The sequence below is a fragment of the Triticum urartu genome, chromosome 7A (assembly GCF_056163025.1).
Source record: "Triticum urartu cultivar PI428250 chromosome 7A, HENAU_Tu73, whole genome shotgun sequence".
NCBI lineage: Eukaryota > Viridiplantae > Streptophyta > Magnoliopsida > Poales > Poaceae > Triticum > Triticum urartu.
The window spans coordinates 638633400-638661247 of NC_141879.1; the positions used below are offsets into that span (position 1 = coordinate 638633400).

Below are 27848 nucleotides of genomic sequence, written 5' to 3' on the forward strand. Positions count from 1 at the left end.
ACTAAACTCAAAAATCAATCACTATATAAAGCATTGCACGAGCTAATCTAGCAATGAGAGATGAAAGGAAAAAGTTGCTAACCTTTGTGATCATTTGAATGGATGGGGGCCTTCAAATCTTGGGCAAAATGTGTGATGAGCTTGAGAGGAAGAGGGAAAAGAACAGAGAGGAGAGGGGAAAGGGGAAGAACAGAGCGAGCTCGGGTGGACGAAGGGTCTATGTAGGGCGACCTTTAGTACCGGTTCGTGATACGACCCGGTACTAAAGGTGCTGGAGGGGCCCCGGACTGACAACATCCTGCCACCACTCACTTTAGTACCGGTTCGTGGCACGAACCGGTGCTAAAGGTTCGCCACGAACCGGTACTAATGAGAGCGGCCCGGCTAGCCATTGGAACCGGCACTAATGTACACATTAGTGCCGGCTCAAATTCAAACTGGCACTAATGTGCTTCATGTTTGACCCTTTTTCTACTAGTGGAAGCTAGCCTATGGTATGATTGTTGTTCTATATGTTGTCCTACGGACTAAAACCCTCCGGTTTATATAGACATCGGAGAGGGTTAGGGTTACACAAAGTCGGTTACAATGGTAGGAGATCTACATATCCGTATCGCCAAGCTTGCCTTCCACGCCAAGGAAAGTCCCTTCCGGACACGGGACGAAGTCTTCAATCTTGTATCTTCATAGTCCAGGAGTCCGGTTGAAGGTATAGTCCGGCCATCCGGACACCCCCTAATCCAGGACTCCCTCAGTGACCGTGTGAAGACACGGCGCCTGCAACGTCTCGACGTGCTCTGGCTGGCGCTTTCCTCTCTGTTTCGCGCGTGCTCGTTCCAGCGCTCGCCGACGCCTGCCACACCGCACCTACAGCGTCGACCCATCACTCTTGACCTCTCCCTGGCGCTCGCCGCTGCCGGAGCCGCCGCATTAAGCACGGGCATATCGTGGCCAAAAGCCACAGTGCACGCGTGTGGTTGTCCGCTTCCTCCACCGCCTCCTGTGCTCATCCGCAAGCATGGGCAAGCTCATGTGTTGCCGCTGAGTGTTTGCCCCCTCGCCCTGGAGCTTTTTGTCGTTGTTCGCTGCGTGTCCAGAGAGCTCCGGCGGTGACATGTCCCCCTCGCTCCGGCTATATATAGCGCTCCCCTCCTCGATTTCGAGCCAAACACCACTCCACACCACCTCCGCGAACACGTAGACGAGCAGAAGCTCGGTTGGACAGGCCTCTGGCCGTCGCCCCGACCAGAGAACTCCGGTGACCCCCGCAGCATGGCCACCGCTCTCCGGTGCCCCTCGAGCTCAAGCAGCTGCTCGGGCGGGGCATTGGGGGTCTGTTGGTGCTGCCTGGACGCCGCTGAGCCCTCGGAGCCGCCCCTAGCCGTCGTCTTCAACCACTCTAGCGAAACCCGTCCGCCACCGAGGCTTGCGAGCTCAACCGCGAGTAGCTCCGTCCACCCCACGCCAAGCCACGAGTACGGGTAGGTGCGCCATGAGCCCAGCTTCAATCCTATCCCTCTAGCCTAGCCCCAAACCCCCTCGTCGCCGGCGTGAGCTCCGGCGAAGCCCCGCCTCTCTCTGATCTCGTGCTTCCCCTCTCTCTCCTGACGCGCGGGACCACCTGTCAGCCTCACTACTCGCGCCCGAAGTGGTACGAGTGGAGGCGCCTTTTCTATTTACGCCTTCGACGTCACCTCCCCCAGGATTTCTGTTTAATTCAAATATTATTCAGAAATTTGACTAATCTTTGACCAGTCACCATTTCTAAACCATAAGTCCAAATGATTTGATTCTTCTTGCATTGTCTTTGTTTCAGAAAGCTCTAGCATCACACAAAAAGGTGGATTTTTACTTGCTGCCTAGAATTTCTAGTGATTTTCATAATGTGTTTTGATAATTGTTTTTGTGCTTTTAAATTCTTTTCAGAAGGAGAAGCTTGTCTTGAAGCAAACCAAGAGGGGTGTGATCCTCCTCTACACTAAGGCAAGCCAAACCAACATTTGGATGGTGTTATTTCAATATCTATGATTTTCTACTTGAACATGAGTTCTTATTTGCATTTAAAATTTTGATGAATAACTTTGGTTAATTATTAGTTATTTTATCATGCTTGTTATGCTTGTTTTAGTTACTGGTTGAATGTATGAACTTGTTTGGTCAAGTAGGACAAGATTTTGCACTAGCTATATTGTTATGGTAAATAATGAAAGTTCTTTTATTAAGTGATACTTTTATTTGAATGGTGGACTAATAAAAATATTGCTTGATAATAAAAATGAGTTATAACCAGAGAAGTCTTGATTCCAAGTATTGCAAGATAATTATATTGTTCAGTTTGATCCATCATTATGAGTTGATTGCTTTGCATGACGGGTAGTTGCATGATTATGGCATTATATCATATTTTTGATAAAAAGTTTTTATCAAAGTTAAATTTGATTTAGTTCAACTTGAATATGATGTTGATCACATCATGGTGCCACTGAATCGGGTTTTTATTTAGTGCGACCACATTTACCTTGTGGGAAGGTCTTGATTCGGTCTTTTGTTGTGACTCTCACCGGTGCTTCCCGCGAGGGAAGGTTATGGGAATGCATACCCTGGCCCGGTAGGCAGACATAACCTTGTGTGCTCGTTTCTGTTTTTATGGTACCTTGTCCCCATTTGGGACCGTTTTGCCACGATGGTGGCCGTTGGTGTCTTTGGTAGACACGGGGCCACCCAAGACCTAGCCCTGAGAGGGAGTTGGTCGGAGTGGCTGGGGAGAGTGCATGACAAAGGAAGGGTTTCGTCGGAACACTTTGGTCCACCCGAATGGGAATGCGAGGCCAGGTGTTCTGTAGTGTGAGTAAAGTGCGCTACCTCTACAGAGTGTACTTATTCTATCGATAGCCGCGTCCTCGGTTATGGGCATAACTCGTGAGTAATTCACACCATAGATAAATTCCTCACGTCCAGCAATTTATTTTAGAATTTTTGGGGTTCCATATTTTGCGCTAGCTACAGATTACTACAGACTGTTCTGTTTTTGACAGATTCTGTTTTTCGTGTGTTGTTTGCTTATTTTGATGAATCTATGGCTAGTAAAATAGTTTATAATCCATAGAGAAGTTGGAATACAATAGGTTTAACACCAATATAAATAAGGAATGAGTTCATTACAGTACCTTGAAGTGGTATTTTGTTTTCTTTCGCTAACGGAGCTCACGAGTTTTCTATTTTGAGTTTTGTGTTGTGAAGTTTTCAAGTTTTGGGTGAATTCTTTTGATGGATTATGGAACAGGGAGTGGCAAGAGCCTAAGCTTGGGGATGCCCATGGCACCCCCAAGATAATCCAAGGACACCAAAAAGTCAAAGCTTGGGGATGCCCCGGAAGGCATCCCCTCTTTTCGTCCACTTCCATCAGTAATTTACTTGGAGCTATATTTTTATTCACCAACATGATATGTGTTTTGCTTGGAGCATCTTGTATTATTTGTGTCTTTGTGTCTTAGTATGCCACAATCATCCTTGCTTTACACACCTTTTGAGAGAGCCATACATGAATTAAAATCTGATAGAATACTCTATGTGCTTCACTTATATCCTTTGATCTAAGTAATTTTGCTCTATGTGCTTCACTTATATCCTTTGAGCTAAGTAATTTTGCTCTATGTGCTTCACTTATATCCTTTGAGCTAGATAATTTTGCTCTATGTGCTTCACTTAGATCTTTTAGAGCACAGTGGTGGATTCGTTTTAAAGAAACTATTGATCTCTCATGCTTCAGTTAAATTAATTTGAGAGTCTCTTAATAGCATGGTAATTCGCCTAATAATAATATGCTTGGTATTCAAGATTTGTGAAACTTTCTTTTGAGTGTGTTGAATACTATGAAAAGATTGAAGCATGATAATTGTTTTGAGATATGGAGGTGATAATATTAAAGTCATGCTAGTTGAGTAGTTGTGAATTTAAAGAATACTTGTGTTGAAGTTTGTGATTCCCGTAGCATGCACGTATGGTGAACCGTTATGTGATGAAGTCGGAGCATGATTTATTTATTGATTATCTTCCTTATGAGTGGCGGTCGGGGACGAGCGATGGTCTTTTCCTACCAATCTATCCCCTAGGAGCATGCGCGTAATACTTTGCATTGATAACTTCTAGATTTTTGCAATAAGTATATGAGTTCTTTATGACTAATGTTGAGTCCATGGATTACACGCACTCCCACCCTTCCACCCTTGCTAGCCTCTCTAATACCGCGCAACTTTCGCTGGTATCATACACCTACCATATACCTTCCTCAAAACAGCCACCATACCTACCTATTATGGCATTTCCATAGCCATTCCGAGATATATTGCCATGCAACTTTCCACCATCTAGTTCATCATGACACATCCATCATTGTCATATTGCTTAGCATGATCATGTAGTTGACATAGTATTTGTGGCAAAGCCACCGTTCATAATTCTCTCATACTTGTCACTCTTGATTCATTGCATATCCCGGTACACCGCCGGAGGCATTCATATAGAGTCATACCTTGTTTTAGTATCGAGTTGTAATCATTGAGTTGTAAATAAATAGAAGTGTGATGATCATCATTCAATAGAGCATTGTCCCAAATAAAAAAAAGAAAGGCCAAAGAAAAAAAGAAGGCCCAAAAAAATAAAAAAAATAAAAAGGGGCAATGCTACTATCCTTTTTTCCACACTTGTGCTTCAAAGTAGCACCATGATATAGCGAGTCTCATATATTGTGCTTCAAAGTAGCACCATGTTCTTCATATAGAGAGTCTCATATGTTGTCACTTTCATATACTAGTGGGAATTTTACGTTATAGAACTTGGCTTGTATATTCCAATGATGGGCTTCCTCAAATTGCCCTAGGTCTTCGTGAGCAATCAAGTTGGATGCACACCCACTAGTTTCTTTTGTTGAGCTTTCATATATTTATAGCTCTAGTGCATCCGTTGCATGGCAATCCCTACTCACTCACATTGATATCTATTGATGGGCATCTCCATAGCCCGTTGATACGCCTAGTTGATGTGAGACTATCTTCTCCTTTTTTTCTTCTCCACAACCACCATTCTATTCCACCTATAGTGCTATATCCATGGCTCACGCTCATGTATTGCGTGAAGATTGAAAAAGTTTTGAGAAAGTTAAAGTATAAAACAATTGCTTGGCTTGTCATCGGGGTTGTGCATGATTTAAATACTTTGTGTGGGGAAGATGGAGCATAGCCAGACTATATGATTTTGTAGGGATAACTTTCTTTGGCCATGTTATTTTGAGAAGACATAATTGCTTTGTTAGTATGCTTGAAGTATTATTTTTTTTTCTATGTCAATATAAACTTTTGTCTTGAATCTTTCTAATCTGAATATTCATACCACAATTACGAAGATTTGCATTGAAATTATGCCAAGTAGCACTCCGCATCAAAAATTCTCTTTTTATCATTTACCTACTCGAGGACGAGCAGGAATTAAGCTTGGGGATGCCTGATACGTCTCCAACGTATCTATAATTTTTTATTGCTCCATGCTATATTATCTACTGTTTTGGACTATATTGGGCTCTATTTTCCACTTTTGTATTACTTTTGGGACTACCCTATTGACCGGAGGCCTAGCCCAGAATTGCTGTTTTTTGCCTATTTCAGTGTTTCGGATAAACAGAATATCAAACGGAGTCCAAACAGAATAAAATCTTCGGGAACGTGATTTTCTCACCGAACGTGATCCAGGAGACTTGGACCCTACTGCAAGGGATCAAAGAGGAGGCCATGAGGGTGGGGGGCGCGCCCCCCTAGGGCGCGCCCCCCTGCCTCGTGGGCCCCCGGTGCTCCACCGACGTACTCCTTCCTCCTATATATACACACGTACCCCCAAACGATCAGAACAGGAGCCAAAAACCTAATTCCATCGCCGCAACTTTCTGTATCCATGAGATCCCATCTTGGGGCCTGTTCCGGAGCTCCGCCGGAAGAGGGCCGTCATCACGGAGGGCTTCTACATCATCATAGCATCTCCGATGAAGTGTGAGTAGTTTACCTCAGACCTTCGGGTCCATAGTTAGTATCTAGATGTCTTCTTCTCTCTCTTTGAATCTCAATACAAAGTTCTCCCCCTCTCTTGTGTAGATCTACTCGATGTAATCTTCTTTTTGCGGTGTGTTTGTTGAGACCGATGAATTGTGGGTTTATGATCAAGTCTATCTATGAATAATATTTGAATCTTCTCTGAATTCTTTTATGTATGATTGGTTATCTTTGCAAGTCTCTTCGAATTATCCGTTTGGTTTGGCCAACTAGATTGGTAGTTCTTGCCATGGGTGAAGTGCTTAGCTTTGGGTTCGATCTTGCGGTGTCCTTACCCAGTGACAGAAGGGGCAGCAAGGCACGTGTTGTATCGTTGCCATCGAGGATAACAAGATGGGGTTTATTTCATATTGCATGAATTTATCTCTCTACATCATGTCATCTTGCTTAAGGCGTTACTCTGTTTTTAACTTAATACTCTAGATGCATGCTGGATAGCGGTCGATGAGTGGAGTAATAGTAGTAGATGCAGAATCGTTTCGATCTACTTGTCACGGACGTGATGCCTATATACATGATCATGCCTAGATATTCTCATAATTATGCTCAATTCTATCAATTGCTCAACAGTAATTGTTTACCCACCGTAGAATACTTATGCTCTTGAGAGAAGCCACTAGTGAAACCTATGGCCCCCGGGTCTATTCTCATCATATCAATCTCCATCACTTTAATATTGTTTTGCTTTTTTACTTTGCCTTTACTTTTTACTTTGCATCTTTATATCAAAAATACCAAAAATATTATATCTATCAGATCTCACTCTCGTAAGTGCCCGTGAAGGGCTTGACAACCCCTAATCGCGTTGGTTGCGAGTAGCTATCGCTTTGTGCAGGTACGACGGACTTGAGCATGGGCTCCTACTGGATTGATACCTTGGTTCCCAAAAACTGAGGGAAATACTTATGCTACTCTGCTGCATCATCCCTTCCTCTTCGGGGAAAACCAACACAAGCTCAAGACGTAGCAGTACCCCAAAGACACACTTAGCCGGGTTAAGCATCATCTTATAGACCCGGTGATTGTCAAATGTTTCCTTCAAATCATCAATAAGGGTCTCGTTCTCTCTTGACTTCACCACAATGTCATCTACATAAGCATGAACATTGCGTCAATCTGATTGTGAAGGCAATTTTGCACACACCGCTGATAAGTCGCCTAGGCACTCTTGAGCCCAAAAGGCATAGACATATAGAAGAAGGCTCCAAACGGAGTAATGAAATATGTCTTCTCCTGGTCCTTAACTTCCATCTTGATCTGATGATAACCAGAATAAGCATACAAAAAACTCAAACGCTCACAACCCGCCGCAGCATCAACGATCTGATCAATACGAGGGAGAGCAAACGGATCAGCCAGATAAGCCTTGTTCAAGTCCGTGTAATCCACACACATCCGTCAAGTGCCATTCTTCTTGAGTACTAGCACCGGGTTAGCCAACCACTCAGGATGGAAAACTTCAATGATAAACCCGGCCGCCAAGAGCCGGGCCACTTCCTCACCGATGGCATTCCGCCTCTCCTCGTTAAATCGGCGAAGAAATTGCTTGACCAACTTAAATTTTGCATCAATATTAAGATTGCGCTCAGCGAGTTTCCTCAGTACACCTGACATGTCTGAAGGCTTCCATGCAAAGATGTCCCAGTTCTCACGGATGAACTCGATGAGTGCGCTTTCCTATTTCAGATCCATATTAGCGCTGATGCTGAACTGCTTAGATGAGTCGCCAGGGACGAAGTCAACCAATTTAGTATCATCTGCCGACTTAAACTTTAACGAAGGATCATGCTCTGTGGTTGGCTTTTTCAAGGACGTGATGTCTGCTGGGTCAACATTATCCTTGTAAAATTTCAACTCCTCTGTTGCACAAACCGATTCAGCATAAGCCGCATCACCTTCTTCACACTCCAGAGCCACCTTACGACTCCCATGCATTGTGATGGTGCCCTTGTAACCCGGCATCTTAAGTTGCAAGTAAACATAACAAGGCCTTGCCATGAACTTAGCGTAAGCCGGCCGCCCAAACAGAGCATGATAAGGGCTCTTGATCTTGACCACTTCAAAGGTTAAAGTTTTAGACCTGGAATCATGCTCATCTCCAAAGGCAACTTCTAAAGATATCTTACCCATCGGGTATGCTGACTTACCTGGAACGACACCGTGGAAGATAGTGTTTGACGGCTTAAGATTTTTATCGCTCAGTCCCATGCGACGGAAGGTCTCATTATAAAGTATGTTAATGCTACTACCTCCATACATGAGTACCTTGGTAAATTTATAACCCCCAACCTGAGGCGCCACCACTAGAGCCAGGTGACCCGGATTATCCACCCGGGACGGATGATCCTCACGACTCCACACAATAGGCTGCTCTGACCACCGCAAATAACGTGGCACCGCTGGCTCAACTGCATTCACAGCCCTCTTATGAAGCTTCTGGTCCCGCTCACATAAGCTAGTGGTGAAGACATGATACTGCCCACTATTCAACTACTTCGGGTTGCTCTGATAACCAGACTGCTGCTGCTGTTGATTCCCCTGATTACTCTGTTGATTATAACCACCCTGGTTGTCGTGGCCCTGAAACCCAGAACTTGAACCGCCACCACCGTGACCCGAAACATGAGATCCGGACCCTGATCCACCATTTGGGCCATGATGGCGCTGGATGGACTCCCTAAAGCTTCCCATTATGCTGCAATCCTTCCACGAATGAGTAGCTAGCTTCTGATCCGTTCCGTGTTTCGGACACGGCTAATTTAACATTGCCTCAAGGTCAAATCCTGTCCTTGGAGCCGGCTGTCCCTTACGACGCTGATTATAATTGTGCGCACCGGTGTTAGCCACAAAATCATCAGCCTTGTGCTTACCATTGCCGTCCTGATTGGTAGGATTGTACTGTTGTCCCTTCATGCCGTTATTCTTCTTTCCCTTTCCCGGTCTTTCATCCTCAGAGTCGGGGTCCTTGGTACCATCAGAGTCGGCATACTTAACAAGGGCCGCCATTAGAGTTCCCATGTCGTTGCAATGACGCTTGAGCCGCCCAAGCTTCTGCTTGAGTGGAGTAAAACGGCAATTTTTCTCCAACATCAGAATCACTGAACCGACGTTTATGTTGTGTGAAGAATGTATGATAGTCGAGACCCGGCGCACCTAGCTAGGCGTTGACTCACCCTCAGCTTGAACACAAGAAACCAAATCCATGATCGACATAGGTTGCTTGCATGTGTCTTTGAAATTCTGGATGAATCGGGCCTTCAGCTTTGCCCATGATCCGATGGAATTAGCCGGCAACCCCTTCAACCAGGTACGAGACGTCCCTTCCAACATCATGGTGAAGTACTTAGCGTATGCAGTCTCACTAACATCCAACATCTCCATAGCCATCTCATAACTCTCAACCCAGGCCTCAGGGGGCTGATCTGCTGTGTAATTGGGCACCTTACGAGAGCCTTTAAAATCCTCGGGCAAGCGCTCATTCTGTAGAGCCGCCGTTAGACACGGCACACCGAAAGCTCTAGAAGTTACACCCGCCTGAACTGAAGACGTTGGGTAAACCGGCGCATGCTGATGAGCTGCCAGTTGAGCCTCGCGACGCGCTCTGCCCTGGTCCACCAAATCCTGTGCATTGGCACCGTTGCGCGCCGGGTCATGATCATGAGGTTGGTGACGACGTCGCTCAGTACTCGAAACTGCTGGTGAGTCAATATGCCTATTGTAGCTCCGGCTCAGACGAGGGGTTGAATGAATCCGGTCACGACTGTAAGAGTAAGCCTGCTGCTGTACCAAAGCCTTTTGAAGAAGCTCCCTGGCCCTTATGGTTTCAATCGCCGTCGGGGTCTCGCCCTTGACCGATAGAGCCGCCAATCGCGTAGCTGCAGCAATCATGTTGTCTAGAGGGGTGGAGTAATGACCCGGCGGCATCACTACGCGCTGAAGCGGGGTGTTATCCACATGCGGAGAACCGGTCACGCGCGGCTGACCCGGCGCTCCACCTCCTGGCGCCTCAACCGTCTGGTTTATCACCAGCGGATTACTAGCCCCCGCTCCGGGTGTGTTGAAGAGGTCCCTTGATTCATAAACCGAGGGTAGACGACTTTGGTGTTTCCTCCTCAAGACTTCGTTTAAAGCGTTCTGATCCACCATAAGCCGGTATGAATCTATTTGAATCCGCTGCGCTTGGGCATTCAAAATGGCCCGTTCTGCAGCCATCCTGGAGTTTTCCGCTGCTAACTCCGCCTTAGCTTGCGTGATCTCATCACGCAATTTAGCCACTTCCACCTTATGTTATTCCTGGTTGTCCGGGGTTACATCAACCTCCATCAGAGTCGCCAGAGCGTCTAGTAGATCTGCCAAAACTTGAGCCGGCGAGCATGTTGAACCGCCAGCACCCGCTGCTGTCACCGCCGCTGCACCAATACTCGGGACCATGGAGTGCATGAGCATGGCGAAAGACGTCATACACGCGGTCCTCGTCGTCTTCTCGGCCATGTCTCGCTTCTCCGAAGAAGACGCGGCGGTGGTCGAGTCGATGGTGCGCGCATTGTTTTGGTTCTCACTCATGGAGACGATGTAGAGAAGGAAGAATTTGGGGACATGTTGAGCGCTGGTCCCGGGTACATGTTGGTCTGTTTCAAGTTTTCACCTTCATGTGTATCGTCTTGTGTTTGCTTGACTCTTCATATGAAAAATGCATTCAGTGCAATTTTTTTACATGCATGTAATTAATGTTCACAGGAGATTGTAAGGTTGTGCGGAGGTAGAGTGGTGCTCTTTGACAATAGGACCCAGAACACGCAGATTCTTGCCGATCAATGCAAGGAATTGCTCCATAAGGCGGACTCTATTATGATTGATCATCAGGGACATCCATTTTCAGACCAAATGCACCCTGTTATTAAGGTAGTCTGTATATAACCTTTTGTTTCTTATTTTCGAAAGGAAATACAATTTTTTTCCTTTGAATGGTCCTTACTCGCGAACCAACCTGTGGTTGGATGTTTAGAGGGACTGTGGTATCCCCAGCTCACCAGGGTTCAAGTCCTGGTGCTCGTATTTATTCCTGGATTTATTTCACGATTTCCGGCGATGCGCATTCAGTGGGAGGAGACGTTCTCGTCGACGACCAGGTGCCTACGGTGACTTCGTAAATTTCAAGATGATATGCCGGCTCAGTCTTTCAGAGATGCTCATAAAGGTAGGGTGTGCGTGTGTGCGTTCATAGGCGTGAGTGTATGCTCATTTATATGAGCGCTTGCGTCTGTACTGTATTAAAAAAATGGTCCTTACTCCTTATATAGGTAGAAGATGTGGAAGAAGGAAAGATAGTAGTAGTAGCAAGAGAAGAAGATGATGATGGTGGTTATGAAAAAGATGAAGGAAAGGGAGAACATGAAGATGGAAAAATTTACATTGAGGGATATTTGAAGATAAAAAATCTAGAGTAAAGAATGAGGTCTCGAAAAGTTGGTATGCCCGGACGTGTGAGTACTTCTCGTATACGGCCGAGTTGGTAAGAGACTTCTAATCAAAGAACTTGGTTATCCATCAGGCTTGTACTCTATTTTGCAATCTCAGATTGTTAGTATGTTAGCTACTCCCTTCATAAAGAAATATAAAAGTGTTTATACTATTAAAGTAGTGATCTAAACGCTCTTATTTTTTTTACAGTTGGAGTACTTTGTATTAGGTTGCATGCTTCACGAATGTTTACGATAGTAAGCGCGGGAGTTACGGAACATATGCCATCACGAGTTTAATAAGCAAAACAAAGTCTGAAATTTGAGTGGGAGTGTGGGACCATGTCACAAACCCAGACGCAAGAGCTATAACGACTACAGGTTTACTTAAGTCCTCAATGATAATTATCCATAGTTTAAAACATCTAGACTTGAATCAATTCTATATTATTTTATCCAAATATCCAATGCACCAGTGGAATTTAGAAACAAATTGCTTTGAAACCATGCACGATCATATATGTATCCTACTGCTATTTTGTGAGAGGACTGACTATTTTGTACCGTTGCTGCATCAACAGGTTTGGAACAAGATTTGTCTCCTCTGGTGCAAGGTGGTTGATGTCGTGACAGGCCGGGTCGACACCACGACGGAGCAATTAAGAATTGTTCCACTGTATTTGCTGGAGCAAATGGGCTGGTTCCAGAGACCTAGGCAGATTGCCAGCTACCGCTGAACAAACTACCTTTTGAACGGTACCGCCTTGTGTTTTGAAGGCTGCATATGTCATTATGTTTATGGTATTGGGTCTCCATCTTTGTCACAAACATGTGGTCTGGATAAAGGTGTTTATTTTCTCATGGAGGGAAGTGTAGTTTCTCTTGTTTAATACTTCCGTGATGTCAAATTTATTTTTTAGCTCTTAGAAACTTGTTTGAAGCTGCAATGTTGCATACTTGGATTTTAGTGATTGAACGAAAGCTTGGGTTCTGTTGGGATTTAAAATTTCTTTGTTAGCTCTTAGAAGCATGATGGAGATATGATCAGGTGAACTTTCATCAGGTTCCTACTGTGGCTCGTGTTCTTTGATGGCTCAATGACACCCAAACACCTATAAGAATTTTCTTCTTCTTAAATCAGTGTCGAAAGAACCAAATGGCTTAGGGCAACTCCAGCACGGTCCACTAAACAGACATCGCCAAATATTCGTGTCCACGCCCGGACGTGTCTGTGGACGTGGATAGGGCGGAGGCCATTTAACCGAATGCATCAAATGACTGCCTCTGTTTCGGCCTTCTCCATTTGACATGCATCCATATCTTGACCATTTTCAATTTACACATATGTTAAATTGGTGCAAACATTTGCAATCACAACCAAAAAGTACCATATGTTAAATAAGATTTTACATCCAACCAATCTCAAAAGTTGCCACCACACTCTTCGGCAGGTCCGGCCTCCTCCGTTTCTGCCAAGCGCATCAAAATATGCATGCTTTGTAGGCTTCGACAATCTTCACCAAATCGGGATACAAGTTCGAGCTCTTCATGAAAAACATTTTGAAGCCCTTCGAAGCGGCTTTCATTTCTTGACCTTGAGCTTCTTGTCTTGCATTTCCATGCCAAACCTCTCTGCCTTCTTTCCTTCCTTCACCCCATTTTGTGCGGCACTTGCCTCCTCCTTTGTCATGATGACCTAGAACTTCTCTGTCATCTTGGTTGCTGCCCCTTCTCTCTTCTCCTTCTCCTCCCACTTCCTGATGATATAAAAACCATTGGTACCCTCGATAGGGTTGCAAACACGGTCGGAAGTACCAGAAGGGAGTTCGCACAAGGGGTTACCTAGGTTTGGGCCATCATGTTTAGGTAACACCACGAGGTATCGCACAAAATTAATGGTCACACTCCAACTCAAATCAAACTCAACCTGTGTTACTCATATATTACAAGATGTAAATAAAATACATAAATAGACGGACCATACCACAACGCAGTACACCATTAGTGAACTAACCTAGGTTTGGGACTGCGCCATCGTTGGTTCAGGCGAGAGTGTGCAATGGCGGCTTAGCGGCCGACATCATGCATGCTTGAGGGAGTGTGTGGAGACACTCATGCAAGAGAATGAGACAGCGGGTGTGCATGATGTCTGTTATGTAAATCACTTAGCAAATATTTGCACAAACATCTGGTTGCTTATGTAAATCGCTTAGAAAATATTTGCACAAACATCTGGTTGCTTATGTAAATCACTTGGCAAATATTTGCACAAACATATGGCGCACCTAATTCTTGGGGGCGGGGTCACTTACCTGCAGTATGCAGATGATACCATGATTATGATGGATGGCTCTGATCTAGACATCCTTAACTTGAAGTTTCTTCTCTTGTGCTTCGAAGAAATGTCGAGGCTAAAGATCAAGTTTGACAAGAGCAAGGTGATTGTCATGGACTACTCTGAGACCGAGCGGCAGCAGATTGCGGACAACCAGAACTGCAGGTTGGCAACCTTTGACATAGAATATTTGGGGATGCCACTCTTTGACTCGAAGGTTCTTCTTCGTGCATTCGACCCTCTCATGGGGAAGGTCGCCGGACGGGCTGAACCATGGTGTGGATGGTTTACTTCCAAGGGAAGTAAGATTGTCTTGATTGATTCTAATCTCTCCAGTCTCCTAGTGTATATGATGGGGATGAATATTCTTCCGGAGGGAGTGTATGGTTCATTCGATAAAGACCTCTCCCGCTTCTTATGGCAAGCGATGAACGGACGCCAGAAGTACCACATGGTGAAGTGGGCTGACATATGCATGCCCAAGGATATGGGTGGGTTGGGCATCTTGGCCTACCGCCGGATGAACGTCACAGTCATGCTTAGGTGGGTTTGGGGGATCATCCGCGGGGAAGGGGGACTTTGGTTGCAACTAATTCGGGCAAAGTACCTTCGGGGCGTGCCACTGCTCGCTTACGGCCGCATGGAGGGCTCGCAGTTTTGGCGGTCAATCCAAAGGATCAAACATGAGATTTGTCTGGGGTTGTCCTTCGCAGCCATTTCCCTGGCTTAGTTGCCATTTGCATGAATCCATTGCTATTAGTCTCGGAGGCGGTCAAAAATGGGAAATGGAACATCTTGTTCCATCGCTCATTGGGTTCGGCAGAGGTGTTAGAGTGGTCCAATTTACTGGCGGCCCTACCTCCTAGGCTGGCCAATGACCTCGACTCTGTGCAATGGTGCCTTTTTCCCTCGGAAGATTTTTCTATGGCCTCGGCATATTATGCGTTGTGCAGAACAACGACAATTCAGTGGGTCACGCCCCTTTGGAAGGCGCCACTCCCCTTAAAGATTAAAATTTTTGTCTAGCAATTGTTCAGGGATTGCCTCCCGTCTGGGACGGAGGTGCTCAAGCGACATGGCCCGGGTAATTGGTTGTATTCCTTGTGTGGTGTTTAGGAAAATGGGACCCACATCCTCTTCTCGTGCACGACGGTTAGATCATTGTGGAGCTTTGTCCGGGAGGCCCTCGGGTCTGAGTGAGAGGCGTCGAATCTTGCCAGCTTCCCCCAGGCCAGCGCGTTGCAGACCGGAGGGTAAAGACGCCTCTTCTGGACGATCTTTGTTGCGCTTTCTTGGACACTATGGACAAATGGTGATCGAAAGGGTCTTTCTGTGACACGCCTCCGACTCGTTCTTCAAATTTCTTCCGTTGCTGTAGCATTGACACCTACTGACTAGACAACGGGGCTACGTCTCGTTGATTAGGTTTGCCAGCGACCGCTTGTGTCGTCGACCACTTGGTGGTCTTCTTTATGCTTTCTCTTATGTTTTTTTGGGTTTGCTTGTTGTGGCCCAGCAGACTATGTTTGTCGGTTTGTTGCTATACTCTTTGTTAGACTGGTTGGTTGCTTTTATATTTATATAAAGCGAGCCGAAAATCTATTTCGAGAGAATGTATGTCACGCTGCAAACAGGAGTTTTTGTTGAGAAAATGAGGTGCTTGTTTCCATTGTGCATTATTTTTGGGTGATGGTTTTGCAAGAGCTTTTAAGCACCGGCTAGAAAGGTTCTGCAAAACGTTTTCTTTGTTCATGACGAAATCGTTGTAGATTTTTTATGTGCTAGCTCATCATTTGTACAATTAATAATTTTGTCAATGCAATCCTTATCGTTTTTTGTGAGATATGCAATCCTTATCGTTAGGAAATCAACAATTTCTTAGCAAAATGCAGATAACAACAAATATTTGGGACAACATTGCGCATAACCACAAATCAGATTTCATCATGGCCCGTGATACACGGCACATAAATTCAAAAAAACAAAAAGCTGATGCACGACACAACATTGGTGAACCAACCCCTGATATCAGTCGGATTCCGGAGTATCCTCAAACCTTGGCATTGTCGTCGTCGCAGACCTCTTCGTCATCGTTAAGGGTGTAATGCTTCAGAAGTGGATTGTGAGGCAAAAACTCTTCGCGCCAGAACTTCCTGTGTTGCCCCCTCAACCCCTCAATAAAGGCTTTACCCTCAGCTTCCAAGAGTGGTTCATCATCGCTGGAACCGTTATCAGAGTCAACCATTATCAGAGTCTTTATCTCATCAATGGGCTGTTAAGAAGAAGAAGCTATCATGTTATCGATGTGGTGAGCCGGGACATTTTATGGCAGAGTGTACCACAACATTATGCGATTATTGTTGTAGATCGCAGCATGTCACCGGTGCCTGTCCGTTTCTTACTGGCCCCAAGCCAGTGGCCACTATCTATAGCATTTGTTGTTAGGAGCTTATGTTCTTTGAGACACCAGAGATGGCACCTATGACACTTGTGCATGAGAGTTCCTTTCCCGTTGTTGTCACGGTCACTAACGGGATTTTGATAGAGGCACAGATTGTGAGACAGCTACAGGACTTAGTACCACGCAATCATCAGTCGGACCTTGTCAGACTAAAGAATCAGACTTACAAGGTTGATTTCCCTACTAAGGAGGATCAGCTTCATATCCTTAAGTGGGGTATGTGCAGGGTACAGAGCAGCAATATTATTATCACGTTTGATAAATGGACAGAAAAGGAGCCCGAGGGTACACCGTTGGAAAATGTCTAGGTTCGATTTTTTGGTGCACCTCGCAAATACATTAATCATTTCCTTGTTGCATGGAGTTTGGGATCCCTTATTGGTAAGACGGAGCAGGTGGATATGCCTTTTAATCGTGCCCATGGAGCAGCGAGGTTGCTTGTTTGTGTCATCAGTGTGGAGTTCGTACCGGACGTGGTCAAGTGGACACATGCCGGGGTCACATACGTGTTAGAGCTCGAGATTGAGGATACACCGATACCTCCGGAGGGAGATGAGATTCCGGACATGGACACAATGGAGGGTGGTGGGGAAGCCGGGGATAAGGACAAGGGGCCTGAGAGCGCACAACAGGAACCGGCTAAGGAGCCGGAGTCGCAATGCAAGGCCGGTTCTTCGGCCAATAATGCGCCCGTTTCCTATATGCCACCGATGAGTACCCTTCGGTTTGGATCTTTTGGAGCGCAGTCCGCACCTAGCAAATTATGGAGCAACAGAGTTGAGACAGATGATCCTGAGGAGCTTGAGTTACCGCCAGTGATGCCCATAGTTGTTATTGCGCCTGAGGTTGGGTTACAGAGGGTTGATCCAGGGACACATGAGGCCTTGGGCAGTGGTGTTTCTTTGGTGATTGGGGAGGGGGCGGTGGGCAGGAGGCCCGCAACCCCAGCCCGACTGCGTTGGGCCCCTGCTCTCCGGACGCGAGGCACGGGCTGGAGGACCTCTCGGCCTCACCATAGGGTCGGCCCGACCAGCATGGTAAGGTTCACGGGCAGGTGGCCCGAAACTCCTCTTCGACGTTGTCCCTGCGCCACGCGGGTGCTTTGGAGGTGAAGGAGACTATCGAGCAGGTGGCTCCACGGTCTCCTTCTACCACCACCTCGGTTGGTGCTACCCGCTCGACTGCGCCTTTCCCTTCGTCACCAACAACTAGGGAAGGGAGTCGGGGTGGGGAGCACTTGCCTCGGGAGAGGTCTACGGAGGAGCTTGTTGCCTTCGGTGGGATTGCGGATCAGGTCTCGGATGGCAGGCGAGTCAGCCACCAGATCCAGGGACAGCCAGATGCCGATGACATGCAGCTAGCGCGCGCCAAGAGGGCGGCCATGCTTCACGATGTCCAGACAGCTACAGGTATGTCTTTTGATAAGAGTTGTTCAATTATGCACTTCACCGAGCATGAAATTATTAATAAGGCAAACGACCTAGGCATAACTTTGGGTTCAAATGAAAGGGAGGTAGCAAAATCTGTTAATGATATTTTAGATTTAGAAGCCGAGAGGGCTTCTGAAATAATTCGAAACCTCGCATCAATCAAACCTTTGAATGACGATGACGTGAACAACCTAGGAAGTGTAGCCTTAGAAAACATTTGCAACAATCTTTTACCTGTTGAGAAGGCCGAAGATGAGGAGGGGTTGGAGAATATGGAACTATAGAACCTCTAAGGATGGAGGGCACTGCCTCGGGTTTTGCTGACCCTCCAGTCACGGAGGGTGATGGGGAGAAGCCTAGGCGACCCTGGAAACGAAAAATTTATCCTACTTCGGTGGTCCGTAGAAGTGCTAGGGTTAAGCTGAAGAAAAAAATTCATGATGACTTATGAAAGGAATCTTCTGGAATAGTAGAGGTCTAGCTGACTTGGCTAAACATAGATTCTTGGCTGAGACAACGATAGAGTAGCCCTTAGATTTTATTGCGCTTTTGGAAACACGACGAGATAATTTCACTTCACAGTTCCTTGGAACTCTATCCGGAGGAATTGATTTTAATTGGCATGTCTGACCACCTAGAGGAAGGTCCAGTGGGATTTTACTAGGGGTTCGATGTGAAACACTTGAGGTACTTAATGTGGTTCGGGGAGATTTTGCGGTCAAGTTTCGGGTGAGATCAAAATTGGATGGTTTCCGGTGGTCTCTTGTAGCTGTTTATGGGGAAGCACAACCCGAACTTAAACCAGATTTTCTAGCCGACTTAGTGCGGATTTGTGGAGATGAAACTCTGCCAATCCTAGTCGGTGGAGACTTTAATATCATTCGGAGGAGAGATGAAAAGAACAATGATAATTTTGATGGACGGTGGTCCATGATGTTTAACATGATTATCGAGAGTCTTAATTTAAGAGAAATTGAGCTCACCGGTAGACAATTTACATGGGCCAATTCGTTGCCCATTCCGATTTATGAGAAATTGGATCGGGTACTTGCTAGTGTGGGTTGGGAACAAAAGTACCCTTTGGTGTCGGTTCATGCGATGTAGCGAGCGATCTCCGGCCACACACCACTTCTTGTAGACTCGGGTGAGGCTACACATGTTGCGAACAAGAATGCTTTCTCTTTCAAATCAGGATGGTTCGAGAAAGAATTTTTTTAGAAATCATTGCACGCGAATGGGCAAAACCAATTAACGGAAGTACTAATATTGAGAGATGGCAAAATAAGATTCGACATTTGAGACAGTTCTTGAGAGGCTGGGCCAGTAATGAGAGTGGTATTTGCAAACAAGAAAAAGAACGACTGACTCAATTAATTGAAGCGCTTGATTTAAAAGCTGAAAGTAACCTCCCTACGGTTCATGAGCAAAGCACGAACTCTGAAGCTGAGCAAGGCTTACGGGCTCTTCTAAGGGAAGAGGAGCTCAAATGGGCACTGCGTGCTAAAGTGCTTAAGGTTGTCCAAGGGGATGACAATACACAATTCTTCCATATGATTGCAAATGGTAAACATAGGAAGAAGAAAATCATACAGCTAGAACATGACGAGGGGACAATAGTAGGACATGAGAATCTGAAAGCATATATATCTAACTACTATAAACAACTCTTTGGACATCCGGAAGCGAGTACGGTGACCCTAGATGAATCTGTCTATGGAGATATTCCTCGGCTCCAGGTAGAGGAGAATGATATTCTCTCTGCTCCATTTACCGAGAAGGAGGTTTTCGATGCTATTTCGCAAATGAAACCAAATAAAGCACCAGGGCCAGATGGGTTTCCTGCTGAATTCTATAAGAAATGTTGGCATATTATTAAGGATGATCTTATGCCTATGTTTCATGATTTCTTTAACGGTCATCTTGAGCTGTTTCATTTGAACTTTGGCATGATTACGTTGTTACCAAAGAAAGAAGAAGCGGTTCGGATCGAACAATTCAGGCCCATATGCCTTCTTAATGTGAGTTTCAAAATATTCACAAAGGTGGTACCAATAGATTGACACAAATTGCTCATTCTATGGTACAACCTAGTCAGACAGCATTCATGCCAGGGCGACACATACTAGAAGGAGTGGTCGTATTGCATGAAATGCTTCACGAAATCCATTCGAAGAAGCTAGATGGGGTTATCTTCAAAGTGGATTTTGAGAAGGCATATGACAAAGTTAAATGGCCTTTCCTTCAGCAGGCAATGCGCATGAAAGGATTTAGTGAGGCTTGGCGGAACCAGGCGGGTTCTCAAGTTCAGAAGGGTAGTGTCGGAATTAAGGTCAATGATGATATAGGACATTATTTCCAGACACACAAGGGCCTGAGATAGGGCGATTCCATGTCTCCCTTGTGGTTTAACATAGTGGCCGATATGTTGGCTATTCTTATTGGCAGAGCCAAGCAGCATGGTCAAGTGGAGGGGTTAGTTCCTCATCTGGTTGATGGAGGAGTATCCATCTTACAATATGCTGATGACACTGTCCTATTCATGGAACATGACATAGCTAAAGCATGTAATATGAAACTTATATTATGTCTCTTTGAACAATTATCTGGGTTAAAGATAAACTTTCATAAGAGTGAATTGTTCTGCTTTGGGAAGGCCAAAGACAAGCAGGATACTTATCGACAATTGTTCGGGTGTGAATTAGATTCTTTACCTTTTAGTTATCTAGGCATACCTATTCATCACCGTAAGCTATCTAATAAAGAATGGAAATGTATCGAAGATCGAATTGAGAAAAAGCTAAGCTGCTGGAAGGGTAAGCTTATGTCGTATGGAGGTTGGTTAGTGCTAATTAATTCAGTATTGACTAGTATGCTGATGTTCCTATTATCGTTCTTCGAAATTCCGAAAGGGGTGCGGAAGCGACTTGATTTCTTTAGATCGCGGTTTTTCTGGCAGTCAGATGAGGCCAAGAGGAAATATCGACTCGCGCGATGGGATATCATTTGCCGCCCAAAAGACCAGAGGGGTCTGGGGATTGAGAACTTAGAAATCAAGAATAAGTGTCTTTTGAGTAAATGGCTCTACAGGTTAGAGGCAGAGCCAGAGGGCATGTGGGCACAGATTTTGTGAAATAAATATTTACAGTCGAAAACACTCGCTCAGGTTACCATGAGACCAACTGATTCGCCATTCTGGAAAGGGCTCATGAGGATGAAGGATTTGTTCTTTCGCAGTGTCAAATTCTTGGTTGGCAATGGGATGTCAGCAAGATTTTGGGAGGATACATGGTTGGGAGAGACACCTTTAGCCATCCAATATCCAACCCTGCATAACATTGTGCAACGTAAGGAGGACTACGTAGGCACAGTTTTCCAAGCGATCCCTTTGAATATCCAGTTTAGACGAGCGCTAGTTGGGGAGCGATGGACAGCCTGGATGCAACTTGTTCAGAGATTGGTAGATATTCAACTCTCCGACCAGCCAGATTCGACGCAATGGACATTAGCTAAAAATGGGGTTTTTATGGTGAAGTCGTTTTATATGGATTTTATTAATTCTAGCCCAATCTCAAGAATGTTGCATATCTGGAAGATTAAGGTTCCTTTGTGGATCAAAAAATTTATGTGGTTTGTCCACAAGCAAGTTATTCTCACCAAGGACAACCTAATTAAGAGGCATTGGGTAGGTAGTTCACGTTGTTGTTTTTGTGATCATGATGAAACAATACAACATTTATTCATTGACTGCCCACTAGCCAAATTTCTTTGGAGAACGATTCATATAGCCTTCAACATTAACCCTCCAGTTGACATTGACTCGTTGTTTGGAACGTGGTTAGCTGGGGTTGAACATACTATTGCGGCTCGCATTCGGATTGGAATATGTGCGTTTTTGTGGGCCATATGGAACTATCGGAATGATTTGATTTTTAACAGACAATACAATTTAAATTTCTTGCAGGTTATCTTTAGAGCTAATGCTTGGATCCGTACGTGGTCCTTACTCACTCCTATGGACTCCAGGGAGCCTTTGGTTACTGGGTGCACCTGATGGGAGATGGTAACACGGGCTATGTCGTGGGTTTGTCACAGCAGATGTCCTTGTGAAAGGACTTAGTCGTGGAGCCATCGCTACGGGTTAGCTCAAAGGGGTTAAACCGGACAAGGGGACACGGGGATTTTATACTAGTTCGGCCCCTTCAAGGAAGGTAAAAGCCTATGTCTAGTTGTGATTGGTATTGCTAGGGTTTCAAAGGCCAGGGAGCGAATCTGCTTTGTCTGGCTCTCGAGTTGTTGTCTGTCCCTAAACCGCGGCCGGGTCGTCCCTTTATATACATAGGTTGACGCCCGCCGGGCTACAGAGTCCCGAAGCCGGATCATAAACGTATCCGGTTCGGTCTCTATCCTTCCTATCTTATAATACAAGTTACATGACTAGGTCGGTCTATATTTACAGGCTTTAACCCGTCTTTGGGCCTTGGGCCTTCGTGAAGCGCCATCATCCTTGCATCTTCATGGGCTTCTAATCTTCAAGGAGTTAACCCGGCTACATAAGGCCGATTTACCTCCAGTAGTAATATCCCCAACATTAGGCCCCAGATTGGTTTGAACTTGTTCATGTCAATCTTCTACACTTAGAAAAATTCTTCCCTCATATCTTCACCTTGATCTTGTAAACCGTCGTGACGTCATACTCCCAGATTATGATAAACCGCCCTAACGTCATCTATCCGTTGATGTCGACGATTACCTTTATTTAATGTGTATTCAGTCACCGAGGCGACACTTTTATTAATTTATCCATTTTTGGGCCCCTCGATTCTCGCACTTGCCGTTTTATCACTTTGCCTTATAAATAGGGGCAGAGGACCCCTTTCTTTTCTTTCCGCTACCCATTCATCTCTTCTTCTTCCTCTCGACGACCCCGCACTCGAGCGCCGCCGTCATCTTCGAACCTCGCCTCTGCTTCGCTGTCGGCCGCTGCATCAACCTGTTCGCACCAGAGTTCCACAGCGCCCTTCCGCTGCTTCTGTGGTCGCAGTAAGTCATTTCCCCCTTCTTTCCTAGATCCATTAGGGTTTCCTTGCTCTTCGCTATTCTTGAGGTTCATCAGAGCTTTTAGTGTTGTTCTTCCTTGGCCTTTAGGTGAACACTTCATACCTGACGTACTCCTTGCCGTAGCTAATCTTCTGCTATCACCACAAACCCTTATGCGCAAAGAACTGATCTAGTCCTTCATAAGTTGCTTCGGTTCTTCACCCTTTCTAGATCCAATTATTTTTACTTTTCTGTCTTATCTTAGATCCAAAAATTTCACATACCTCTGTGAAATCTGTTTCTCCTCACACCATCATAGGTGATTTAATTTTGTATAAGCAATCTATACCATTAGCCCTCTGATAAACCGGAAGAGCCTTTTACCTTCATAATTATATTCCGGTTTAATAGTGTCTGAGTACCCCTGTCGTGGTACTACCTTTTATGCATTATTGCATTGATCTTCGGTTTATGCCATGTCCCCTATCAGGGCATATTTTACTCCTTTGCATCTTGTATATTATCTTGTGTGATTTATAAACCGGCATTTTGTTTCCAGCTTGTTTGTTCCACGATGGCCAAGCAATTCACCGCTTGCAACTGGGCTCGTTCCCGGGTCACAGAGGAACAATTGAATGATATGGTCAGCATTGGCACTTTGGCTAAGAAAATTGAAATCAAATGGCGAGTTCCAGGAATAGAAAATCCTCCAACCCCAAGGCAGGGCGAGGTGGTTGTCTTTGTTGACCACATAGGCCGTGGCTTCAAACCGCCAGGGTCAAAGTTTTACCGAGATGTGCTTGTCAGCTTCCAACTTCATCCTCAAGATATTGGTCCCAACTCGGTCTCCAATTTATGCAACTTCCAGGTCTTCTGTGAAGTATATTTACAAGAAGAACCCACCGCCGAGCTGTTCCGGGACTTCTTTCATTTAAACGGCGCACAAAATTTGTAAATGGCCCTAACACTGAACTTGGGGGTGTCTCAATTCAAAAGCGGAAAGAGGTTGAATTTCCTCATGCCAAATTGCACAGCCATCTAAAGGAACGGAACCAAACTTGGTTTTATTGTAGAGATACATCCCGTGAAGATGAAAATCCCCTCCCCGGCTTTCATGATCACAGACTATCCAACACCCATCCAATGCCACAACGCCTGAGCTCTTCAGAAAGGGCGAAATATGCCCCTCAACTCGCCAAACTCCGGGCCTTTATGCGAACGGTTTAACAGGCGTGGACTTTGTGCGCTGTTGGATATCCTGGAGTATCTTGCCACTAAGCCGGCGTTCCGGTTTAATGTGTGAGTATACCGGTGAGGTTGACGACCCTCAACGCCATTGCAACCTTCAATTATCTGAGGAAGAAGTCACTGAAGGTGTAAAGAAGATTCTGAATGAATCGGAACTGGTCTGTAGTCAAACCGGTCTGAGTCTCTTCTATGCCAAGAACAAACCGCCTGCTGTAAGCATTATACTTCCTTTTCTTCTACAATATTTTTAGCTTATGCAACCTGTAATCCTTCTTCTGTGTATGTAGGGCGATGACCCCTTCTGGAAACGGAAAACCATAGAGAAAGCGGCAAAGCCAACTGGGGATAAAGTGGTCAAGCCATCCCGCCCCAAAACCAAAGCCGTAAAATGGACATCAAAACGGAAAACGGCTGACCGGATCAACATGGAGCTTGATGATGATACTGATGATCCAGAAGTTGAGGTAGAACTTGACTCACTTGGCTCTCTTTTCATGCATCTCATTAACAATGATCTTCCTCAGGAGGACGCAGAAGCTAGTCAAGCTGATGATGTAGAGGTAATTACCCTTTCCTCCGGTTCAGACTCTATGCCAACACAAAAAACTCACCAAGCAGTCCGGAAAGTAAGCTTTTCTCATCCTCTTGCTCACTTGGATCCAACATTTATTTTGAAGACTCAACAGCATGAAGCTCGCCAGACAACCCGACACAGTGGCCAGCAGGTCACTTCAGCCGGTTTACCTGATACCCCGGTTCGGAAGCGTCGGTCTGAGGTCTCTCCTATTTCTGACCATTCTTACCCCAAGGCAGGTTATTTCAGACAGCCTCTTAATCCGTCTGATTCCAATTATCAGGTGACAACTCCTTCATCTTCTGGTGAATCGACAGCAACTCAACTCCCCCTTTGAAAACTGTGGCTAGGTAAGTTGTAAAAACCTTTCCTTTCAATGCGTCATAAATCTTTTGAATAGGATGTTAATCCTCTTTTATTCTGTTTGCAGGGCCAAAGCCAGACCCAACAAGAAAGCTCGGGTCACCAATCCGCCCGAAGACCCGGTCGCCGAAGAAGAAGAACCAAGAGGTGAACCGGAACAAACTTGTGAACCGGAAGGCCCTCATCCTGAAGCTACTTCTGATGACCCGCCCCTTGAAGGCCAAAATACTGATGAGCCAACAGACGCTGAGCCTGCCGCGCCCGATGCTGAACCAGCAGAACCAAACCGGGCTAGTCCGGTGAAATATGCTGAAATTCCAATATCACCAACCAAAAACCCTGAAGGCCAAGGTGATGACGTTATTATTATTGGAATAGGCCGTAGCTCTCCTGGCCATCCTGTAGTTTTGGCTCAACATAGTGCCAAAGAAGAGCAGGCTGCTAGAGAAAAAGGCAAATGGGCAGTGATTTGGCAAGTTATGGTCATCTCAACGCAGAGGAGCTTCACTCTGGCTTCTTGAATCACTTGCACGCAAACCGGGATTATGAAGCCGGTTTGGTAAATTTGATGAAGGAGCGATATGAGGTATTTTCTTCCTCCTTTGTATCTTGATTCATAGTCTGAAAATGCTAGCCCAAATAGCCCCCAAGGGCCGGGTTATAATGTGAATCATAACCCGGGTCTTCGTAGCACTTTAAGCCACTGATAAGAACCAGATTTACCCTTTAGCAAATAGAGAGCTTTCTGCCACGTATCCCCCAAAGGCCGGTTTAACTCTAGCAAGTTAATCTGGGTTTTAATCCATGCATCCGTTTTTGAATCAACATACATTATCCCCCAAGTGTCAAGGATAATGTTTACATTGTTCTAGAGACTTGTATAAATGGTAGCAATTTAGAGCAAATAGGCATTACCCCCCAAGTACAAAGTGCATAACCTGTTATGCGATTTGTACTTAGAATATGTATGTATCCTGTCATTTGATATATCTTCAATGTTTGCAGTCTGATCTGAGGAATAAAGAGACCCAAAACATTGATTTGCAAAACAATGTGAAGTCCCAACAAGAAGAAGCCACCAAAACCAAAGAGGAGCTGACGAAGGCCCTAGCCGCCATGGAAAAACTCAAAGAATCTTTCAACAAAGACCGTGCTGAATGGGAGATCGAGAAATCCGGTTTAATAAAGAGTGCCGAAGACGCCAAGGCTGCCTTGAAACCGGTTGTGGAGGAACTGGCTGGTTTGAAACGGCAAATTAACACCATGACTTCTGCAATCTTTGGTAAGTGTGCCCTTTATGTATTTGGTATAACTTGTGGAACCTTATCTTTGACCAGAATGCTGATGTTAAACCGTGACAGGCACCCGGATTGCTCATCTTGGTACAGATATGCGAATGAAGCTCAAAGCGGCATATACATTGGTTGAACAGTTGTACTCTGGGTCTCAGCGGGCTATTTGCATGGCAGCTTACAACAAACCGGCCCCAACTTTGATTAAAGAAACACTTGAGAAGTTGGCCATGTTACCAGCCCGTATTGCCGAATTGAAGAGGGCAGCTGCCAGGTCTGGAGCTTTAACCGCACTTATTCGAGCCAAAGCTTGGATTCCAGACCTTGAAGCGGATGATATCATTAAAGGATGTCCAGGTGTGAAGGAAGACGGTTCAAACTTTGATAACGATGACCTCCGGCGGCTGACCAAACAGATGCGGACAGTAGCCAGCAAACTGGCCGATGATACAGACTTGTCCCATTTTCAACCGGTTTATGACGTTGAAGGGAAAAGACAACCGGCCGACATCCATGAAGTTGAAGAACTTGCGCCTCCGATTCGTAAGCACACTTATGCTCCTGATATCAACCCCTCCAATCTTATCCATGAGGAAGCAGTATTTCAAGCTTTAACTGGAATCGATTGGTTGACAGTTGATTTCCAGCGTCTGGGGAGGGATGAAGAAGTGCCCACACCAACTAACCCTCAACCATCAAACCGTCCAGACGAAGCGTCCTAAACCGGTCGCCGATTTACTAGCTACTGTGTGCCGACCTTGTGAAAAACAATTATGCCATTGGAACCGCTTTGAAATCTTCTTGTAATAAGATAGCCAAAACTCCGTTATTTGCCATGCCATCGAGCATGTTTTGTAATGCCTCGTGACGACTTTTGCCACCTTTTGAGATATATTTATACACAACCCATGATGAATTGTGTTCCTGGGTACAACAACTCAAAAGTAGCTAGTGGTTTACCGCTAGACGGGTCATAATGTCCAGGAAGTGTATAAGACATAGATGAGATAATAGAAGTGTTTGTACAAAAAGCAATATACATAACATACCTCATTGGCTGACCAACGGTGTACACGGAAAAGGTGTTTATACCAGTCCGGAACGTTGATAACCCCATCTTTGTAATGTTGGTCTATATATTAAACCGGACCGGGATAACTACCGGGTTTTCTTTATAACACTAGTGATTTAGTCAAACCAGACTGGGTCAATAAACACCGGCTTATAATTGATGATGTGACGACAACTTGTAGTTGAAAAGCAAGCCGGGTCAAGGACGCCGGTTTATCAAAAAATACTTATGAACTTCAACAAATAACACTCAAAAAGGAAAATATGCAAGGCTTTTTACGAGCTGCCAGGCTCCAAATCGAGGCTTTTCATGGGCTGCCAGGCCTCTGAGTTAAACCATTTAACAAAACCTTTTAAGATGGGCCTCCAATTAACCAATCATCGTTTTAACTTTGACAAGTTCAGGGTCTATAAAAGATTGACATGTCAAACGTTTGATGGGTCATACCAGGATTACCTCGACAGGAGTGGCTTACTTGA

General features: G+C 45.3%; 1 pseudogene; it reads left to right on the forward strand.

Moving 5' to 3' along the window:
• Positions 1-13833: 13833 nt before the first annotated feature.
• The window catches only part of LOC147960939 (uncharacterized), a 54816-nt pseudogene continuing 40801 nt past the window's right edge, over positions 13834-27848 (forward strand).